Source organism: Peromyscus maniculatus, chromosome 1 (genome assembly GCF_049852395.1).
Source record: "Peromyscus maniculatus bairdii isolate BWxNUB_F1_BW_parent chromosome 1, HU_Pman_BW_mat_3.1, whole genome shotgun sequence".
Taxonomy (NCBI): Eukaryota; Metazoa; Chordata; class Mammalia; order Rodentia; family Cricetidae; genus Peromyscus; species Peromyscus maniculatus.
This window is the reverse complement of record NC_134852.1, coordinates 17859679-17879567: the sequence shown is the minus strand read 5'-3', so window position 1 is coordinate 17879567 and position 19889 is coordinate 17859679. Positions and strand designations below refer to the sequence as shown.

The 19889-nt window shown below is 37.6% G+C and overlaps 2 long non-coding RNA genes across 3 annotated transcripts in view; one reads left to right on the top strand and one right to left on the bottom strand.

Annotated features, from left to right (window-relative positions):
- LOC143273027 (uncharacterized) overlaps positions 1–3693 on the top strand; it is a 29518-nt gene extending 25825 nt beyond the window's left edge. For both annotated transcript variants that reach the window (XR_013050871.1, XR_013050870.1), the window contains one exon: positions 3576–3693. This is a non-coding gene — a long non-coding RNA (uncharacterized LOC143273027). The remainder of the gene's footprint in view (positions 1–3575) is intronic.
- A 6917-nt stretch (positions 3694–10610) lies between these two features.
- Positions 10611–19889, bottom strand: part of LOC121824766 (uncharacterized) — a 37064-nt gene continuing 27785 nt past the window's right edge. The window contains exons 2-3 of the long non-coding RNA XR_013050864.1: positions 14584–14716; positions 10611–10737 (exon numbers count right to left, since the gene is read on the bottom strand). This is a non-coding gene — a long non-coding RNA (uncharacterized LOC121824766). The remainder of the gene's footprint in view (positions 10738–14583; positions 14717–19889) is intronic.

The following is a 19889-nucleotide window of genomic DNA, read 5'->3' as shown; positions in this document are numbered from 1 at the left end:
GTTAATGTTGAAGCTGATGAGCATGATGATGTGTGGGTAGGAGAAGCAATTTCAAAAGGTTAGAGAAATGTTAGAAGTTTTGGATGTGGAAAGCAAGGACTTTTGAAAAGGGACTGTAGACAGGTCATTCCTAGAAACAATGTTTTTTCAAGGAACAATGGCAACAGAATGCCCCTTCCTTCTGGAGTATGCAGAAGGTGTGGAAAGGGAAAACACTGGACCAACGAATGTAGATCAACAAAGGACAGACAGGGTAATCCTTTGCCTCAGTCTTCGGGAAACTCCCAGAGGGGCCTCATGCAGGCCCCCGTTGCAAATCCAGTTGAAACCTTTCCTGCAGCCATAGAGGAAATCACTGCTCTGAGCAATTAAATAACCAAATGCCTATTGGAATAAATCATGCTGGTCAGGATGATGAAACAGAGAGAATAGAAAATTCAGGAGAAAACATAAAGAAAAATTTTTGGCAAACTTTTATTAATGAACCAAGACCAAAATTAACGATAAAAATAAATGGTGTTTTATTGTCTGGTCTGGTAGACACAGGTGGGGACGTTACCATAATTGCACCAGAATTTTGGCATCCAACTTGGCCTCTTCAGGAGGTAAACGTTCAACTGTTAGGAATTGGGACATTATCTCAGGTGAAACAGAGTGCAAGATGGCTCGAATGTATAGGTCCAGAAGGACAGAGAAAATTAAAGGAAAATTAAAACAATATGTGGCTAACATAACTATGAACCTGTGGGGTCGAGACTTGTTGCAACAATGGAATACCCAGATTAACATCCCTCCAATCTCAGAAACAAATCATAAACTAGCACATGTTACTGAGAGAAATATTAGAAGATATTGTTCTAATGAGTGGTCACCAGCCATCCATATTATACAAGAACAGGGCACAATAACTGATGATCTTCCAAAGACGCCAACAGCTCTACCTTTAAAATGGTTAACAGACAAGCCTGTATGGGTTCAGCAATGGCCTTTAACAACATAGAAACTCCAGGCTTTAGAAGAGCTGGTAGAAGAACATTAAATGATCAGCATATTGAAGAATCAACCAGCCCTTGGAATTCTCCTGTATTTGTTATTAAAAAGAAATCTGGTAAATGGAGAATGGTAACAGACCTTAGAGCAATTAACAAAGTAATTCAGCCAATGGGCTCTCTACAATCTGGAATGCCTTTGCCTACTCTATTACCAAAAGGATGGCCTCTCATAGTTATTGATTTAAAAGGCTGTTTCTTTTCAATACCCTTACAAGAAAAAGACAGAGAAAGATTTGCTTTTACAGTACCTACTTATAATAATTCTCAACCAATTAGAAGATTTCAATGGAGGGTCCTCCCACAGGCATTGTTGAATAGCCCAACTCTGTACCAATACTTTGTACAACAGCCATTGGAAGTGATACATAAAAAATTTCCTAAATCTATAATTTATCATTATATGGATGATATTTTACTAGCTGACTCAAATGCAGATACTTTAGAAAGAATGTTTGAAGAAATAAAGAAAATTTTGCCTTGCTGGGGATTATAAATTGCTCCTGAAAAAATACAAAGAGGAGATTCTATTAATTATTTAGGATATAAAATAGAGCTACAAAAATTAGACCCCAAAAGGTGCAAATTAGGAGAGATAGAATACAGACTCTTAATGACTTTCAAAGATTATTTGGAGATATTTCTCATCTACGAACTATTGTTGGGGTAAAAAATGATGAACTGACTAATTTGTTCAAAACCTTAGAAGGTGACAAGAACTTAAATAGTCCAAGAGAATTATCACCTGAACCTGAAAAAGAATTGGCCTTGGGAGAAAAGAAAGTATATGAAGGGCATGTGGATCGTATTCATCCAAAGCTGAATTGCATTTTGGTTATTTTAACTTCTAGGCGTTCTCCTACTGGAATATTAATGCAGAGGGAAGATATTATATTGGAACGGATATTTTTACCAAATAAACCAAATAAATAATTGAAAACTTATGTGGAAAAAATCTCTGACTTGATTTGCAAAGGAAAATTGAGACTTCGCCAATTAGCAGGAATAGACCCAGCAGAAATTGTTGTACCATTAACTAAGGAGGACATTGAAAAATTATGGCCAGAAAGTGAACCTTGGCAAAGAGCTTGCAGTAATTTTTTGGGAGAAATTAACAGCAAATATCCCAAAAGTGATAGAATTGATTTTATCAAGAGAGCTGATTGGATCTTGCCTTGAATTGTACGGCAAAAATCCATATCTGGAGTTCATACATTTTATACAGATGCCAACAAACAAGGAAAGGCAGGTTACACATCAGAAAAATTAGGTCAATTGGTTCAAAGTCCGTATAATTCAGTTCAAAAATCAGAATTGTATGTTATTCTGTTGGTATTAATGGATTTTTCAGAACCTCTCAATATAGTAACTGACTCTCAGTATGCTAAAAGAGTGGTGTTACATATTGAGACTGCAGAATTTATCCCTGATCCTTCAGAATTAACTTCATTATTTATTCAATTACCAGATACAATCAGGAAAAGGAATCATCCTGTATATATAACTCACCTTTGATCCCATACTGGTCTGCCAGGGCCTCTAGCAAAAGGCAATGATGAGATTGATAAATTATTGATAGGAAATGTGCTGGAGGCCTCAGAATTTTACAAAAAAAACATCATGTCAATAGTAAAGGCTTAAAAAAGGATTTTTCCATAACCTGGCAACAAGCCAAAGAAATAGTAAAGAAATGTCCTACTTGTTCCTTCTACAATCAAATGCCATTAGCAGCAGGATGTAACCCAAAGGGAACTCAGAGAAATGAAATCTGGCAGATGGACATGTTTCACTTTGCAGAATTTGGAAAATTGAAATATGTACACCACACCATCGATACTTATTTAGGATTTCAATGGGCAACTGCTTTGAGTTCTGAAAAATCTGATTCTGTACTCACTCATTTGCTAGAAGTTATGGCCATCATGGGTATACCTGCACAAATTAAAACTGACAATGCTCCATCATATGTCTCTGTTAAAATGAAACAGTTTTTTGCTTATTACAATATAAAGCATATTACAGGCATACCACATAATTCTACAGGTCAAGCAGTTATAGAAAGATCAAACAGAACTCTAAAGGATATGCTAAATAAACAGAAAGGGGTAACAAAACCCCCAGAAATAGACTGCATAATGCTCTATTAACTTTGAATTTTCTGAATGCCAATGAGAAAGGAACAACAGCTGCAGAGAGACACTGGATAATAGAAAAAACTACAGAATTAAATCAGCCTATATACTTTAAGGATGTGCTGACCTCAGAATGGAAACCAGGGTATGTATTCCATTGGGGACAAGGTTTTGCTTTTGTTTCTACAGGAGAAGATAAGCTGTGGGTAACATCAAAATTGATAAAGGTTCGATTTGAACAAGAGAGACCTCTTAATTAGAGGAGGTGATAGTTCATCAACCAGCATGAACATCCAATTTAAACTAACTTGTATCAATAACGCATGCCTTTTCATTTAATCAGATAATAACTTACCAAAAGGAAACATCCCCAAAATTAGTTTTTGTCTTTTAGGAGAATGAAGGTTAAGGAATCTGAAGAACACTGGACAAATGAGACAACCGAAGAAAAGGGACAAATCATCTATCCCAAGAAACAGAATGAAATGTTGTATGGGTATATATTATCTAAAAAAATTTATGTCTTCCTCAATGTTTGTTTCTGCTTTTCTCTAAAGATTTAACACTATTGGTCTTCTAATAGTCCCAGTTCAATTAAAATTTAAAGCTGACTTTGGAGTTGGAGAATGGCTCTCTCCTTCTTTAAACTCAAGCATGTTGTTAAAAGGAAAATGCAAACTCCCTGTATCATGCCAGAAAAAAAGAGCCATCTTCTGCTATGGGACAGGACAAAAGCCAAATTAATTAAGGGACTATTCTATTACTAATCTCAACTCTTTGATCCTATTCTGATTTTTTAAACTTTTCTTAAAGTATGAATTTTATATCAAAATTTACAAGATTAATATATATAGATGATATATAGATATATATACATTTTAAACTTTGTTAAGATATTAATGGTCATATAGAGTACTAACTAATTCAAAAAAAAAGGCTTCAATTACCTGCATATATATGTCTTTGTGTTCAAGTCTCTTATCAGTTTTCTGCAGGAAATCATGGCCAGGACTAATATCAACTGAAGTCTCCAGAAAGAAGATGGGGCCCCACAACAACAACAATTCCATGTGGACAATAATAATATCATTAAGCTGACAAACATCATCCACAGATCAGCTTTGAACTACAAGGTGCTCAGAGCAATTTTGAGATTACTAGCTGAGATGATCGAGTCTCAAAGACTACCTGAATAAGGATTTGAGATAAACCCTGAACTTTGGCATTATACACAGACTGGATAATGAAGGATATAGTTACCTTTCCTAGAATTTGACAATTAACCTAAAATTTTTCTTTCAGGATAAAGAAAACTTCACCCATACCCAGCAGGAAGCAATTTTAAGAATATGATGCCCACATTCCCAAAGAGGTGGTGTGGGGTGGGTGGTTTTTTGGTCTTTTTAATGGGTTTTGGGTCTGGGATAATTTTCATTGTTTAGGGGGTTGGTTACAAGTTATTGTCAAAGGTTAGGAAAGAGGCTAAGCAAAGGAGATTAGGTTTAAGGTTCTTATTTAAAAAAAAAGAAAGAAAAAAAGAAAGAAAAGAAAAAGACAATTACTAGTTTTAAATACTTTACATTGGATTGGATTGTTTTATATTGTAAACAATTTTGAAATTGATATTGTTAGAAAATGCTATATGTATATTTCTAATTGTATTTATACCATTCATTTAACAATGTAATGCAAATTTCTGATCCTTGAATGTTATTATTACCAACTATTAGGATATAAAGAAATGAAAGTTAGTAGTTAGAAATTACAATAGAACTTGTAGTCATATTAGCTATGTTTTAAAAAAAAATGAGCAGAGATGGTTTAGACAGGTCATCTTCAAACACTCCAGAGATCTACAGAATATGGCATTTAAAATGTTTTAATAACTTAGAAAATTTTTCTTTTTTTGAGACATGTTGGCTCCTGGCAGTAACCAATCTACTTCAGAGAAAATATGGGCATTGAAGAAACTGCATATGGAGTCAACTTTCATTGTGGCAAAAGTTAGCCACTGGACAACAAAGTATCCTCGAATCAACAGGACAAAATGGACAGACAGAACACGAAACAAAGGACTACTGATTCTTGCCAAAACAAGTGTGGTTATGGCTTTATCAAAAGGCATCTTCTGAGTCCAGGACAATATGGCACCATCCCTGAAGTGGCCTTTGCAATCCGGAAAAGGTTCAGTGCCCTTTTCCTCGAAGGCAGCTTAACAGGCAGAGGGCTGATGGCTTCTGTTGTGCAATGGAACAGCAGCTGAAAGCTCATGCCTCTCGAAAGTAGACTGGCATTTAATAGAGGGATGTGGAAAAGAAGGGGATGCTGAGATGAAGCCATATATACACAGCCAAGAAGAATGAACAGGTGAATTAAAAAACTGTCAACAATTTCCAGAATTTAAAATCCTGAATCATGACAGGACACTAGTGGAATTCAGGCGTTTCTGGTACATGGACTGCTCTCACCCAATGTGAGGTTGAACTGTTGACCTGTGTACATCCTCCTTCACAAATGAGTCTGTCAGATACACTAAGCCTATAGGCTGAAGATGATGCCCCAACCCTGCAGAGAAACCTCAGGTGACTTCCCAGGCAGCTGGCTGTTTCTGTCAAATCACAATTTTTTTGGAAATTTCTTGCATGCACTTCCTGGTTTTGTTTATGTTAGCTAATATTATTTCCTTCTTGGGTCTCTGAGGGAGTTGAAGATTAGTTAGTTATGGTTAAATATTAGTTAGTTATAGCTGAAAATTAATTAGGATAGAAAGTGCATTAGATACATCTTGGATTTACCAAAATAGGATAGATAATGGAATTATTTTCTCTGATTTGTCAAATACCCGTTAAGGTATTCATTACTTGTATATATTGTATATAATTATTATACTTTTGTATATAGTTTTACTTTTGTTAGTTATAATCTTTTGCTTTTGTTTCTTTTTATTAAAATAGAAAAGGGGAAATGTGGTAGTATTCTAATTGTACTGAAATGTGATTTTGATTGTATGTTAATAAATAAAGTTGCCCAGGGGTCAGAGCTATTAGAGCCATAAAAAGAGCATGGCGGTGGTGGCACACGCCTTTAATCCCATAGATCTCTGTGTGTTCAGGGATACAGCAAGCATTGGAGACATACGCCTTTAAGACCTAGAGGGCTGTACATACAGACAGTGATGAGGCAGTCACGTGTTTGGGTTTACAGCCAATGAGAAGGCAGAATGACTTTGAAACAAGGGACACACAAGGAAATAGCTCTCTTTTGGGAAGCTGGGACAGCAGGAGGAAGGGTGAGATTTTAGCTCTGAGCTCTGACCTCTTGGCTTTCTCTTTTACATTGTTTCTGTGTTTCTTATTTAATAAGACGGTTGGTTACATCTACACATACTGACACTCTTTGTTTCTCAAAATCAGAGTTTTCTCATAATGGATTTCATATATAACAGTAATTAAAATTATCTGCCTTTAAAATGATCTTGCTCTAACAAACATGACTGAATGATACAAAATGCATTCCAAATTGGTAGTTTTCCTTCTACCCTGCATTCTAGGGAGTTATGCTTAAGTATTTTTCTAATTATAAGTAATTTCCGATCATTTTAAAAAGAATTTCACATATCTATACTGAAGGAGACAATAATAAATTCCCCAAATCATACGAACTAATAGAAACATCAAAATGTATGATAGTTGTTAATAGAGGATTTCATTGATAAAACCTCTGCACAATTAAAATGTTGTCTACTCTCTGAAATGATTACCAATAAATCTATTTCTTTCAACAATACAGCACAGGTCTGTTTTGGTTAATTAGTTAAGAGGAATTTTTGATCATATTACAGAATTGATTTTGCTCTCTCTACTGTGTTCCAAGTTGTGCTTCACTTGTAAAATGCCACTTATCTGTATGGTTGTGATGTTTGTTTCATGAGTTGAAAAATTACATGACAAAAATTACATAAAGAAAGAAAGGAAGCAGTGAAAGAAAGAAAGATGGAAGGAAGGTAGAACAGAAAGTAATGAAAGAAGAAGAAAGGATCAAGGAAGGAAGGAAATAATTGTGGAAGGAAGAATGAATGGAAATAGAAGAAAAGAAAGAGAGAGAAAGAAAGAAAGAAAGAAAGAAAGAAAGAAAGAAAGAAAGAAAGAAAGAAAGAAAGAAAGAAAGAAAAAGAGAGAGGGGGAGGGAGGGAAGAAAGGAGGAGGGATGGAAAGAAAAAAGGAAGGAAGGATGAAGGGAGGAAGGAAGGAAGGATGGATGTATGTAAGTTTTGGTTAAGGTTTTAGGTTGTTTAAAGCTGGTGTCTATACATGAAACTCAGAGAACCATGGTTGTCAACCGTGATCCCAGCAAACACCATCCAATGTTTGTGAATGATGACACATAGAGAAGTGAGTCTATGGGAATGTTCCTTAGAACACTATCAAAATCATGTTCTTTATGATTTGCTGGTTCATCTGACAATAATGCATACATAGGAAATATGACATCATTTAAGATAAACCCTGTCCAATAGGGTACAAGGGAAAACCCAGCATCCCTGGAAGATGTTTAAAGTTCCACCTACTTGGAATTTTTGTTCTTAGTGAGAGGCCAGGCATAATCCTAGGAAGATGATTCCAGTTGATCAATCCAGCCACATCAATGAGGATGGAAAAAAAAATAAATTATTGGCAAGTTGTTTCAACCCAAGAGCTGCTGTGGTCTTTGACACTCCTTGAATTACAAGAACTAAGAAGTATCTATAACTCTTACATAGCATTTGAGTGGGTATACAGTTGCATTCATTGTAATGAAGAAAGAAGAAATGTTAAGGAAAAGAAATTATGACCACCATTCACAACAGCATGGGAACACTCCTGTGTTCAGATATGTAAGGTCAGTCTGCTCAATTCCTGGTATAGGTATTCATCATCACAATAATAGCACCAGCACACAACACTGTTGTGGTTATACTGATCACATGCACAGAAATTTAATACTCTCACTAGTGAATATTAACTTTGTTTTATTTTGTTAAGAGTTAAATGTATAATGGCAAATACAATTTTAAAAGATTTATTTTTATTGCACATATATCAATATCATTCAAATCCTACAGCCTTTTTTTACCTGATCATGTCTCATGTTGAGGATCTACACAGACCTATAGACCAATACCAGTGCTGACATCCCACTGATTTTAATTTTCCCTTAACAGTGAACACTGTCCTATTCCACTCAATGAACTGGACAACAAAAGCACATCTCAGGTGTTCAGTTCCCTAAGTCATGCCTAACTGTTCTCTATTATCTTTCAGTCTCTTATATTCACTGACATATCAGTCTGAAATGACAGCGTGTCCCTAGTATTGCATAAAAACATGTCAGTCAGGGACTTATTTATCTTATATTGACTCATATGTGTACATTTCTTCCAAAGGAGAGGTGATAATTTGTATTCCTCAATTTCTATGCTTCCAAAGTTCTCACACTGTTCATATTAGACCATTTTCAGTCATCTCATGAGCCAGGTTCTTAAAGAAGCTTTCCTTCCTAGTTCAGAAGACTCCACAGTATAGGCATATCAGATACAAAATATTCTATAGTTTTTCTAGGATTTCATACACTGGGCAATGATAAAGACCCCATGTCCATACTCAATCTTAGATCTTTCAGTTTCTATGGATCAAATGTTAGAGTTCATGGTTGTTTTCTACTGCTTCATCTGTACTATCTCCTCTTGCATCCTAAATATTATAAGAAGTGGCAGGCATAAATTTTTATTAATTAAGTGTATAAGTGGTCAACAATAATGAAAATTTATGTATCAATCCTTTCCTCTTAGTTTAATAATTTCTTTGAATTTTCTAATTGTCTGATGTGGACAGTAGTTCTATTTTCACTGTTAAGATCTGAACTTAGAAAGAGAAAGGGTGCATGACTCTTAAATCTAAAAGCTCTTTGTGTTAGGGTGTATACTGGACATATCTAGTGTGATGCCATCATAGTCACCCAAAACCCCAATCACAAAGCCATGAGACACATTTTGAAAAACATTGCAGTTTTTTAAGTAGTTTGTGTTTCCTACTTGACATGTTTTTCATTTTGTTTATATTCCATTGTATGCTTTTTATGGCAAAATGTTTTATTTTGGGATAGTGGAAATATGGAATAGTCATACAAAATGCTTGATAGGTTTGGATTCTAGCACTGACATGCTAACTCACAACTGATGCTAAGATCAGCTCCAGGGCATTCTGACAAACTCTTCTGGTCTCTCCAAGTACTGTAGTTTCATAATGCACACGTATGTGTGCAGGCAAAGCATTCATATACATAAAATAAAAGCAGATAAATCTTTTTTAAAAGTTTTCATTCTGAAATAAATGTTTATTTCTTAGACAAATGCCAAGTGCAAATAAGACTTTTCATATTTTAATAAAAGTGCAGTATTCTAAAATTGGCTTGTGGTGACAGCTGTCTTATCCCCAAGTTTGATTTCACAAGCACAATATGTACCTGATATTTCAGATGCCACTAGAAATAGCCATTGTTTTCAATGAATGATAAAGGCTGAAGTGGTAACTACAAATGAATTACTCACACCACTACTCTTGTAAAATTCAACATGAGATACTAAGAAGAAAATTACATTACTAAAATATTTCCTTAAAATTGTGAGTATACTTACTAGATCATATGTTGATTTACCTACTATAATAAAAGTTACAATACACTCAACTAGAAAAGCTTCATGAAAGATACATAAAGAATCTGAAGAATGTTAGAACTTATTAAAAAGAAGCTAATATGTATATAAATGTAGCTGATTGTTAGAGTACTGTCCTGCCATGGGACCATGGCCCTTATGTTTTCCATTATCAACAAGGATAAAGCAGTGATAGACTACATGTCAGCACTTTGTGCTCAATAACACTGGAATATGATTCAGCCAGGATAGATAACCTACAACACATTTGTTTCTGGCTGTCATTGCTGATATTCATTCTATATCCTCCCTTTAGTGTTACCTTCCCAAGCTCAAAAGGGAGGTTTCAAGCCAGTCCTTCAATATAGACTGGTCATTCAACACAAAGTCAGTTAATGACTCTAAATATAATGTTACATAAGAATATCCATTAGCCCAGAAACAGATTCATTTGTTAGAGCTTCCAAGATTGTATAATTTTACATTCCAATTTGAATGCTTACCATGGGCATAAAAACCATGCTAAGTTCAACTATAATAACCATACTGCAAAACAGTCTAAGTATCATTTAACATAAAGTAAATTATCACATTGACATATCACCACAGTCCTTTAGCACTTTCATGGATGTATTGCATGACTCTGGTGGCATCCACAGTCACCCTCAGTCAGAGATTTGTATCATAGTAAGAACCAACAGGGACAGGCACAATGTTTTTGCCTATTTTTGTCTCACCTCTTAGCTATGGAATTATTCTTCTGCCCTTTCTGTTGGTGCCACAGATCTATTTCTCCCCCACATTTCCACTGCTGAACATGAGCACTTACTCACGCTTCTCTTCTTTGCTGGATCTGATGCTCAGGCTGAAATACAAAGTACTCTGCTGGATTTTGGACTCTGCAGGATGTTGGATTTATTCACACTCATTAACGTAAAGGAGAGTCACTTCAAGCCTGAAGTAGCGGTCTAGGATTCTGTGACCTCAGCTCCCTCTAGAACTACAATTTTTATATCACCTACAATGGTAATGACAGTGCTGTGTTTAAGAGACCAGATCATTAATAAAACTTTTTTTCCATTTGCTGATTAACAAAGACACTTAAGAGTGTTTTCCTGACTCTCTCCAAAGACATGAGTTGTTTTGAAGAAGCACTGAGTTTTCGTCATCCCTGAAGTCAGACCGGGGTGTTAGAAAGTTTGAGATTTGATTCATGAGAAAGTTAGAGAAGTCTCTGGGTCCCATTGGATCCAGACTTCTCTGACTTCTTCCAACACAAATCAACTTAGGCTTTTTTTTTTTAGGATTTAGAATATTTACTACTTAAATGTTTTTTTGAATATTATATACATGCCATATGTATATATGCACCCATACATTATCTCCTTCTTATCTCTTATCCCTGCACCAGTATTCCCTCTAAATCTCATTTATTCCCTATAAAAGGAAACAAAAAAAACCTGAGTATACGTAATGATGTTAGTATATGCCTAGTGTAGTGACATCTATGAAAGCATGGGTAGATTCTAAAATGTCAACTCTTGTATAAAATCTGAAACTTTGTTTCCCAGAAGCCATCTGTGGCCAATAGCTCTTCAGCTGGGAGTGGGATTTATGGACCACCTCCACTATGCTGGCATCTCGTCCAGCTTGATCTTGTGCAGTTTTTGAGAAAACTGTCCTAACGTGAATTCACACGTGCAAGTGCCCTGTTCTCTCCAGACAAAATCTGGATTCCTGGAATCTTATTTCACCACTGGTTCTTACAAACTTTCTTCCTTTTCTTCCATGATGATCACTGACTCTTGGGAAGAAAAAGTGTGATATAGATGTCCCATTGTCAGCTGGGCCCTCCAGATTCTCGTATTCTCAGCACATGAAATGAATATGGGCATGAATATTAATCAGCAGTGTGAGAAAAAAAAGCTTCTTTGAAGAAAGTTAAGGGATAGACTAATCCAACAGTACAAAAATAATTTACTGTTGGTGGAGCATGTGTGAGCTGGCCCTCACATGAGGGCTTGGGAGTGGGAGATCTGGCCGTGAACCTCTTCTGCAGTAAGGTGGTATAAGTGTGTGAGAGATGCCCTCTCCCATACTCAGGCCCTCACTGCTTGTAGCAGGTGAGAGAGCTGACCCTGAGATCATAAGAGCAGGAGAGCTTTTCAAACCCCTCACCAGCTGCAACCTTCAGAAGAGTGGACCCTGAAGTTTACCTGGGTAATAGAGTAAGCTGTATTGTATTACCATGGTGGCCTAGGTGTGAGTGAGCTGGCTCTGAGGGTGTGACAGCAGGAGAACTGTCCCTCCCCTTGTTCCTTGCTGAGTAGGGTGAAATAGGCAGGGAAATTCTAAAGAGGTACACTTGGTGGTGAAGATGGCAGCAGCTGCTAGTCTGACAAACCCTGCAGCCAGCTGGGCACAGAACCAGGGCTATGAGTTGCCTCGCTCCACTCCAACATCCACCCATCTACGACCTTCTGGAGCATGTGAAGGGGCTGATCCTGCTTATTCAGACCTAGAGGATCCCCAGAACACAGGGCAACAACATATGCAAGAGAAGTCCCAGTGAAGGCATAGTATCATATCAATAGCATAGCAGAAATCAGAGGCCTTGAACCAGACCAATGATTCTTTGCAATGAACACTTAAAAATAAAGATGGGTGGACTAAAGGGTATATTGTGTGACTCACCGTGTCACACTACAGCTTCTACTATGAGATTTTTCATTTAAGTTTTATTTTGTGGGGGAATTTATAAGGACAGAAAGCTGATGATACAAAGGGATGAAGAGATGAATGGGATTGAGATGCATGATGCAAAACCCACAAAGAATAAATAAAAAATTTAAAAAGTAAGGGTTTATTGGGCAGTTTATTATTATGATATTTTAGTAGAATAATGAAATTTGGTTTATTACCTAGTGTCTATGTAACTTTGTAGCCTTGTTTCTAATAATTGTGCTGGTATAGGTTCCATCTTGTGAAGTGGGCTTTCAATTCAATCATGCACCAGTTAGTTACTCTCATCATATTCATGATATTATTGCATCGGGACTGTGATTGTTATAGCTCTCATGATTCATACCTGGGTAGCAGTTATGATTATTTCTAGCACTATTAAAACTCTCCAGTAAATTTGAAGCTTTCAGCCTAATTTCTCCATTTTCTGTGACTCCAGTATATGGTATCTTCTGCAATAGGGCCAAACCACATACGGACATTAGACTACTAAACATTACAGGCTGTTGACATTATTCTTGGTTATCCTCAATTTATTTCTTAACTTCTCAAACCCTAACCTGCTCCACTTTAGAGTACTCAGCAGAGGAACTTAGTCAGATCTGATAATGTCTAATGAAGTAGGAAATCATTAGAACACTTTATATAATATAATACAAATTAAATTTATAATGATGACTTGAAAATATTCTGGGGAAAATTAAAAAATATGAACCATGTCATAAAATAAACTTTCAAATTTTTTAAAAATATTTTTATTTTTGAAATAAAACCAATAGCCTCATTTCCTCTTTCTCTTTCCTCCTTCTAACCCTTAATATGGACACCCTTCAGTCTTTCTCAAATTCACGGTCTCTCTTTAATTGTGGTTACAACACACACACACACACACACACACACACACACACACACACACACACACTAATATACATATGTATACATGTATAGTCCTAAACGTATAAATACAGCCCACTTAGTCCATACAGTTACTTCTCTGTATAAGATTTCTGTGCTGAACATTTATTGGATGAGCAATAGGGAGGCTCTTCCCAGGGTAAGACTACTTCTCCCAATCTCAGTACTTTTTGCTTGTCTATATTTCTTCATGTGTGGTTAAGGCTTCATGAAATTCACCCCTTCCATGTTATCAAGTATATCAATATCATTCTTGTTCAGGTATTGTTTAGGAAGCCACATTGATGAGACCCCATGGGTGTAGCCTCTCTGACATTTGTAGGAGATGCATTCTCACTGCAAAATTCCTGTTTCGCTGGCTCTTGATATCTTTCCAACTATCATCCCTAGCTGCACTCTCTTGCTCTTAGCATATTTGTTTGTTATAGTTCTCTATAAGTGTTTATATCGGTTGCAAGCACATTTCTCTCACTAGAAGTGAAACCTCTACTTATTTGTCAGTAGAAGAATAAATATTGAGAAAGTGTTTAGGAAACATGATACTTTAGTATAATGGCAGTTGCAGACTCTCCTCTAATACCCACAACCTCAATTGTCCTTGGTAAATGGCTAGGCTCCTAGTACAAGGCATGGTTTTCCCCTCTCTAAATTAGAAATAGTTTTTCATGTGCCACACTGGTGCTTGAGGGTCATGCTACTCCAGGGGCCATCCAAATCTGAGTGGCCTGCACTAGCACTCAGGGTCATGAATGCCATCCCAGCTTAAGCTGCAGTATCAGGACATGTCTAGTTCTGTGACCTTATGCAGCTAGGGTCCATACCAGTACCCATGCCAACAGTTGCTATTGAGGGCAAGACATATGCTGAGGCTGAGCTCCCACCTGAGGCCATATTGGTATCTGAGGGCCACCCTACAGCCAGGCCATGCTGATATGACTGGACAGTACTACCACCTGGGGCCAAGGTGACATCCAGTCCTGGGCTGCTGTCAGAACCCTGTCTGAATCCATAGTCCTGCTGTAGCCCAGGTTTGCAACTTAACATTCAACCTCACCTGGATAATTCTTCTACCCAAAAGCTGTCACTATCTGAGGGATCCATTTGATGAACAGAATTAAGCTGTTGGAAAAGACTGGCTGAGAATCAGTTCTGTGGGTCTACTCTCTGGTCCAGTGAGCAAGGTGAAGCTATAAACACATGGAAGCAAAGAATTTCCCAAGACGCTGTCTTCAGTCTTTGTAAAGAAGATAATCCTCATGTCCAAGCTGATGTCACTCACTTACACATCTGAGAGATACAGATTTTAATTTGAGACAGAAGGCAATAAGTTTTGTAAGAGTTACTTTCTTTATCTCCATAATTTATACTGCTCAGTCTTAGACATATTTCTCCTCTTTCTGTAAGATATACTTTCTATTCTTATTTTTTAATATTTATTTTTATGTGCAAGGTTGTTTGCCTGCATGTATGTCTGTTCACTGTGTGCAATCATTGCCTGAAGAGGTGAGGAGGCATCAGATCCCCTGGATAGTTATGAACTTCTAGGTGGGTTCTCAGAACCAAATCCACATTCTCTGCAAAAACAGCAAATGCTCCTAATCACTGAGGAGTCTCTCCTTCCCTTATTTTCTTTTTCTTTTTGAATTAGTTTTAAACTAATTGCTTGTTGGTGAAGTAGAAAGGCAATATGATCTGACAGTGGAATATATTTAAGCAATAACATGAGGGGTTTCTTGACAATGTAATCCAACATAGCTACAAAATTATATGAAATAGTTCATCTCTTCCAGAGCTTGCTAGCCAGGAGGTGCATACTGGTTTGCCTTAGGCAGATGTTGAATGAAGTCTCTGATATAGATTTTTTATTGAATGAGTTCACCCTCTCAATGGGAATTGTTCATCATTTATCTTGCAAGGTCACTGGCAGTGTCTGTATGAGGACTGGAGATTATCTACAGAGGAATCTCTGATCTGTGCAAGTCCCCAACTGCTACTAAAAATGATAATGATGCCAGTCAGGAGATGCAGAACTTATTTCCTGAGGTATAATAACAAAATAAACAATAATCCCATATAATTTCTGTGGAGCTCAGGGAGGCTTTCATGAGTACTACAACAAATTGAGCATAGGCATACACCTAACTTTTAATGATCTTGGTATTTAGGGCTTCTGGATAATTTTGAGAATTCCAAAAACACAAAGTCCCACCCATTTCTTGGTGTTGTACCATATCAGTGATTCCTCCTGGATTTTACTGGCTACTGGTCTTGGGTTTCAGAAAGACTTCTAAGGTGTCTGTTTGCCATAGAGATGGTTGCATATGGATTCAGAGTAATGCCCTTGTGACATCATGGGATCACATACTGAGAAGGAATTATTGTTATAAAGAAGATGGATGCCTTTACAGATGGAGTTTGTAGAGATACCTGTGTTGTACAGAGACTGATAAAGATGTGTTTAGCTGAGATGTAAGTCCTGAAGAACAGTTTTTGTTTGAATCATGATTTAAGAGAGTTATTAAGTTAAGTGGTTAAGTTAAGGAGACAGTTTGATACCAGGAATAAGAAGAAAAGCAACAATCTTACCACAAGGACACATACTCAACTATATTCATAACAGCATTATTTGTAATAGCAAGAACCTAGAAACAACCTAGATGCCCCTCAACTGAAGAGAGGATAAAGAAAATGTGACACATATACACAATGAAGTATTACTTAGCAGTAAAAAACAATGATATCATGAAATTTGCAGGCAAATGGACAGAACTAGAAAATATCATCCTGAGTGAGGTAACCCAGACTCAGGACAAACATAGTATATACTCACTTATAAGTGGATACTAGATGTGAGGGAAGGGATGGCCAGACTGCAACCCACAGCTCCAAAGAGGCTAGCTAACAGGGAAAGACCCTAAGAGGGACACATGGATGACCCAGCAAAGGAGAAGTAAATGAGATCTACATGAACGAACTGGGTGTGTGGAGAGGGGTGGCAGAGGTGAGGAGCGGGGGATGAGAACATAGGGAAATGGGAGGACTGAGCTGGAACAGGGACAGAGTGGGAGGGCAGGGAGGAAGATAACATGATAGATGAGGACATCATGGGAATAGGAAGAGTCAGGGTGCTGGGGAGGCTTTCAGGAATACACAAGGATGATCCCACCTTGGACTGCTGGCAGTGGTCTAGAGGGTGCCTGGACTGGTCTACTTTGGTGACTGGTCTAGAGAATAACCTAGCTGTCATTAAAGTGCCTTTGTCCAGTGACTGATAGAGTAAAATGTAGAGATCCATGGCCAGGCACTAGGCTGAGCTCTGAGAATCCAACTGATGAGAGAGAGGAGGTATTCTGCAGGTGTGGGACATGGAGATCATGATGGGAAGATGTGCAGAGCTGACCAGCCACACCAGAGGAAGCCCATGAATTGTGGACTGGTGGCTGTGGAGCCCCCATGGGACTGGACTAGGTCCTCTGGATACAGGAGATGGTTGCTTGGCTCAAACTGTTTGGGGGGCACAAAGGCAGGGGGATCGGTATCCATCCCTGGTGCCTGGCCAGGCTTTTGGGAATCCAGTGTCTGTGGTGTGATGCCTTGCTCAGCCTTGGTGCAGTGGGAAGGGACTTGACCCTGCCTAGGCTCAGTGTGCCAGGTTCTGCTGACTCCCCATGGGAATGTGCCGTGCTAGGGAGAGAGGGCTGGGGGTGGGAGGGCAAGGAGGTGGGATCTGTGGGTGGTATGTAGAGTGATTAGAAAATTTCTTAATAAAGAAAAATGAAAAAAAGAAAAGTAAGAGAAGAATGACTGTGATTGACTGACTCACTGACTTATTGACTGACTGACTGAATGAGTGAATTAACACTCAATTCTCAAAAATACAGGTCCTTCAATACCAGTTCACTAGACTTGTTTCCTCATGCCTTATAAGATTTTTTTTCATTGTTGATGTTTTTTTTAATTATTTTATTTTATTTTACAATACTATTCAGTTCTACATAACAGCCACCGATTCCCTTGTTCTCTCCCTTCATGCCCCCCTCCCCTTCCCCCCAGCCCACCCCCCATTCTCACCTCCTCCAGATCAAGGCCCTCCCCGAGGACTGAGATCGACCTGATAGACTCATTCCAGCCAGGTCCAGTCCCTTCCTTTCAGATTGAGCCAAGCGTCCCTGCATAAGCCCCAGGTTTCAAACAGCTAACTCATGCAATGAGCCCAGGACCTGGTACCACTGCCTAGATGCCTCCCAAACAGATCAAGTCAATCAACTGTCTCACCTATTCAGAGGGCCTGATCCAGTTGGGGGCCCCTCAGCCTTTGGTTCATAGTTTATGTGTTTCCATTCGTTTGGCTATTTGTCCCTGTGCTTTATCCAACCTTGGTTTCAACAATTCTCGCTCATATAAACCCTCCTCTTTCTCACTAATTAGACTCCCAGCACTCCACCCGGGGCCTAGCCGTGAATGTCTGCATCCAGATTCATCAGTCCTTGGATGGGGTTTCTGGCCCAACTATTAGGGTGTTTGGCCATCCCATCACCAGAGTAGATCAGTCCCAGCTGTCTCTCGACCATAGCCAGCAGTCTTTTGTGGGGGTATCTTTGTGGATTTCTGTTGGCCACATGAGAAAAGGAAGAAACAAAGTGCCTTATAAGATTATTACAGTTGGTTTTCTGTTAGGGAAGAACAGAGACTGCCCCATTTTTTGAGACTCTGTTAACAGACTCTATTAAGTGGGTTGGTGAAACTCTCTCAGTCTTTAGTGGGTTATAACAGCAATTTGAGAAGTGTTTGCTATTCTCCGCATATCTCCACCTCAAATTCTGCTTTTTCCCACTGGGGCTTTATGTGGATCTGGATTATTATTTACTTTATTGAAAATGCCTGTGTAGAGTGGCAGAGTAATAAGTTAATATCCTTCTTAGAGGGATTCATATTTATGAAAAGAGGAACAAGTGCTAACCTGGTGTTTCAATGTCCAAACTCCAAGTCCTTGAGCATTTGACTAACTGAATGAATGTAACCTCATGTCACTCAGGCCTAGGACTTTTTCTGTCCTGGAGCTTGTTATATAGATGAGGCAAGCCTCAATTTTACAGGGATCCTCAGGCCTCTGCCTATTAAGTACTGGAATTAAATGGATGTGTCTCTATTCTGAGTCCAGAAATTACTTTTGAATTAAGTAGACATCAATTATTATAATTGTGCCATTTTAGCTACAAATTGCATCACTGGCTAACAATCTACTAATAACTGTCAATATCAGTAACATTTATAGATATACTAGGTACATTTTGCATCTCAAAATTCAGAAGACATAATTCTGTTACTTAGTATTCCTATGTAGTGTATGTTGTGTGTAATTTCATTACAAAAAGTTGAAGAAAAAAAAGTTGAATCTTACCAATGATCTTCCTATTGAATAATTCCATTCATTGCATCCTGTTGCAAAGACACTGATAATTTTTCGCTACTCCCATTTATTTAGACATGAGTACATGTGATAGAGTTATATTTTAAAGAATATACACCGAATTAAAAAAATTAAAGCTATGTTGAAAACAGATAAAACAAAATATGACATATGTAAACGCAAGTTCAATTGAATGTGCTGACAAAGGAGAATTCAAATGTTTTCTCCCATGATAGCTTATTGTTTCTTTTCTCATCTTTTATTACTATTTTTAATTCTCAATTTTATTGTTTTTATTATTCTCTATTGTTTATTCTCACTTTTTATGTTTGAGAAATTTGTGTCATGCATTTTGATCATTTTCATATTTCCCCCACACCTCACCAATGCACCATCTTTCTCTTCCAACCCATCCTTGTGTCTCTTTAATTTTTAACATATACATCACAGTTTGTGTTGCCCATATGCTCTTGATGTGCAACCATCCTCTGGAGCATGGTTGACTTATCGGTGGCCACATTTTTAAAGGATTCTGACTCACTCTTCCTATTAGCTATCAGTTGTCAGTAGCACCTTAGTGGTTACTATTGTCTGTGGAGCCAGACAGTCTCCTTTCTGATATGTCTGTGCCTTTTATTAGTTGATGGGACCCTGGAAACCTGTACTGTGTCAGCATCCAGTATGCTCATCTGAATCTGGCTTGATCATTAAACCATCTCACCAATGCACTTATGGATTTTAAAACAGCTATTAATGGTAAAACACTGAAAAATGCTAACGCTTATTAATGACAGTATAAAGTTTAATTTTTATCACAATGTGCCATTTATTTATTTGTAATTCAAACAATAAGGATTCATTGAGACCTAGTAAATTTCTTACTTGAAGACACATTTTAATATGTCTTATGAGTGTCAGGTAACAGTGTCTATGTAGTATAATAAGAGTCA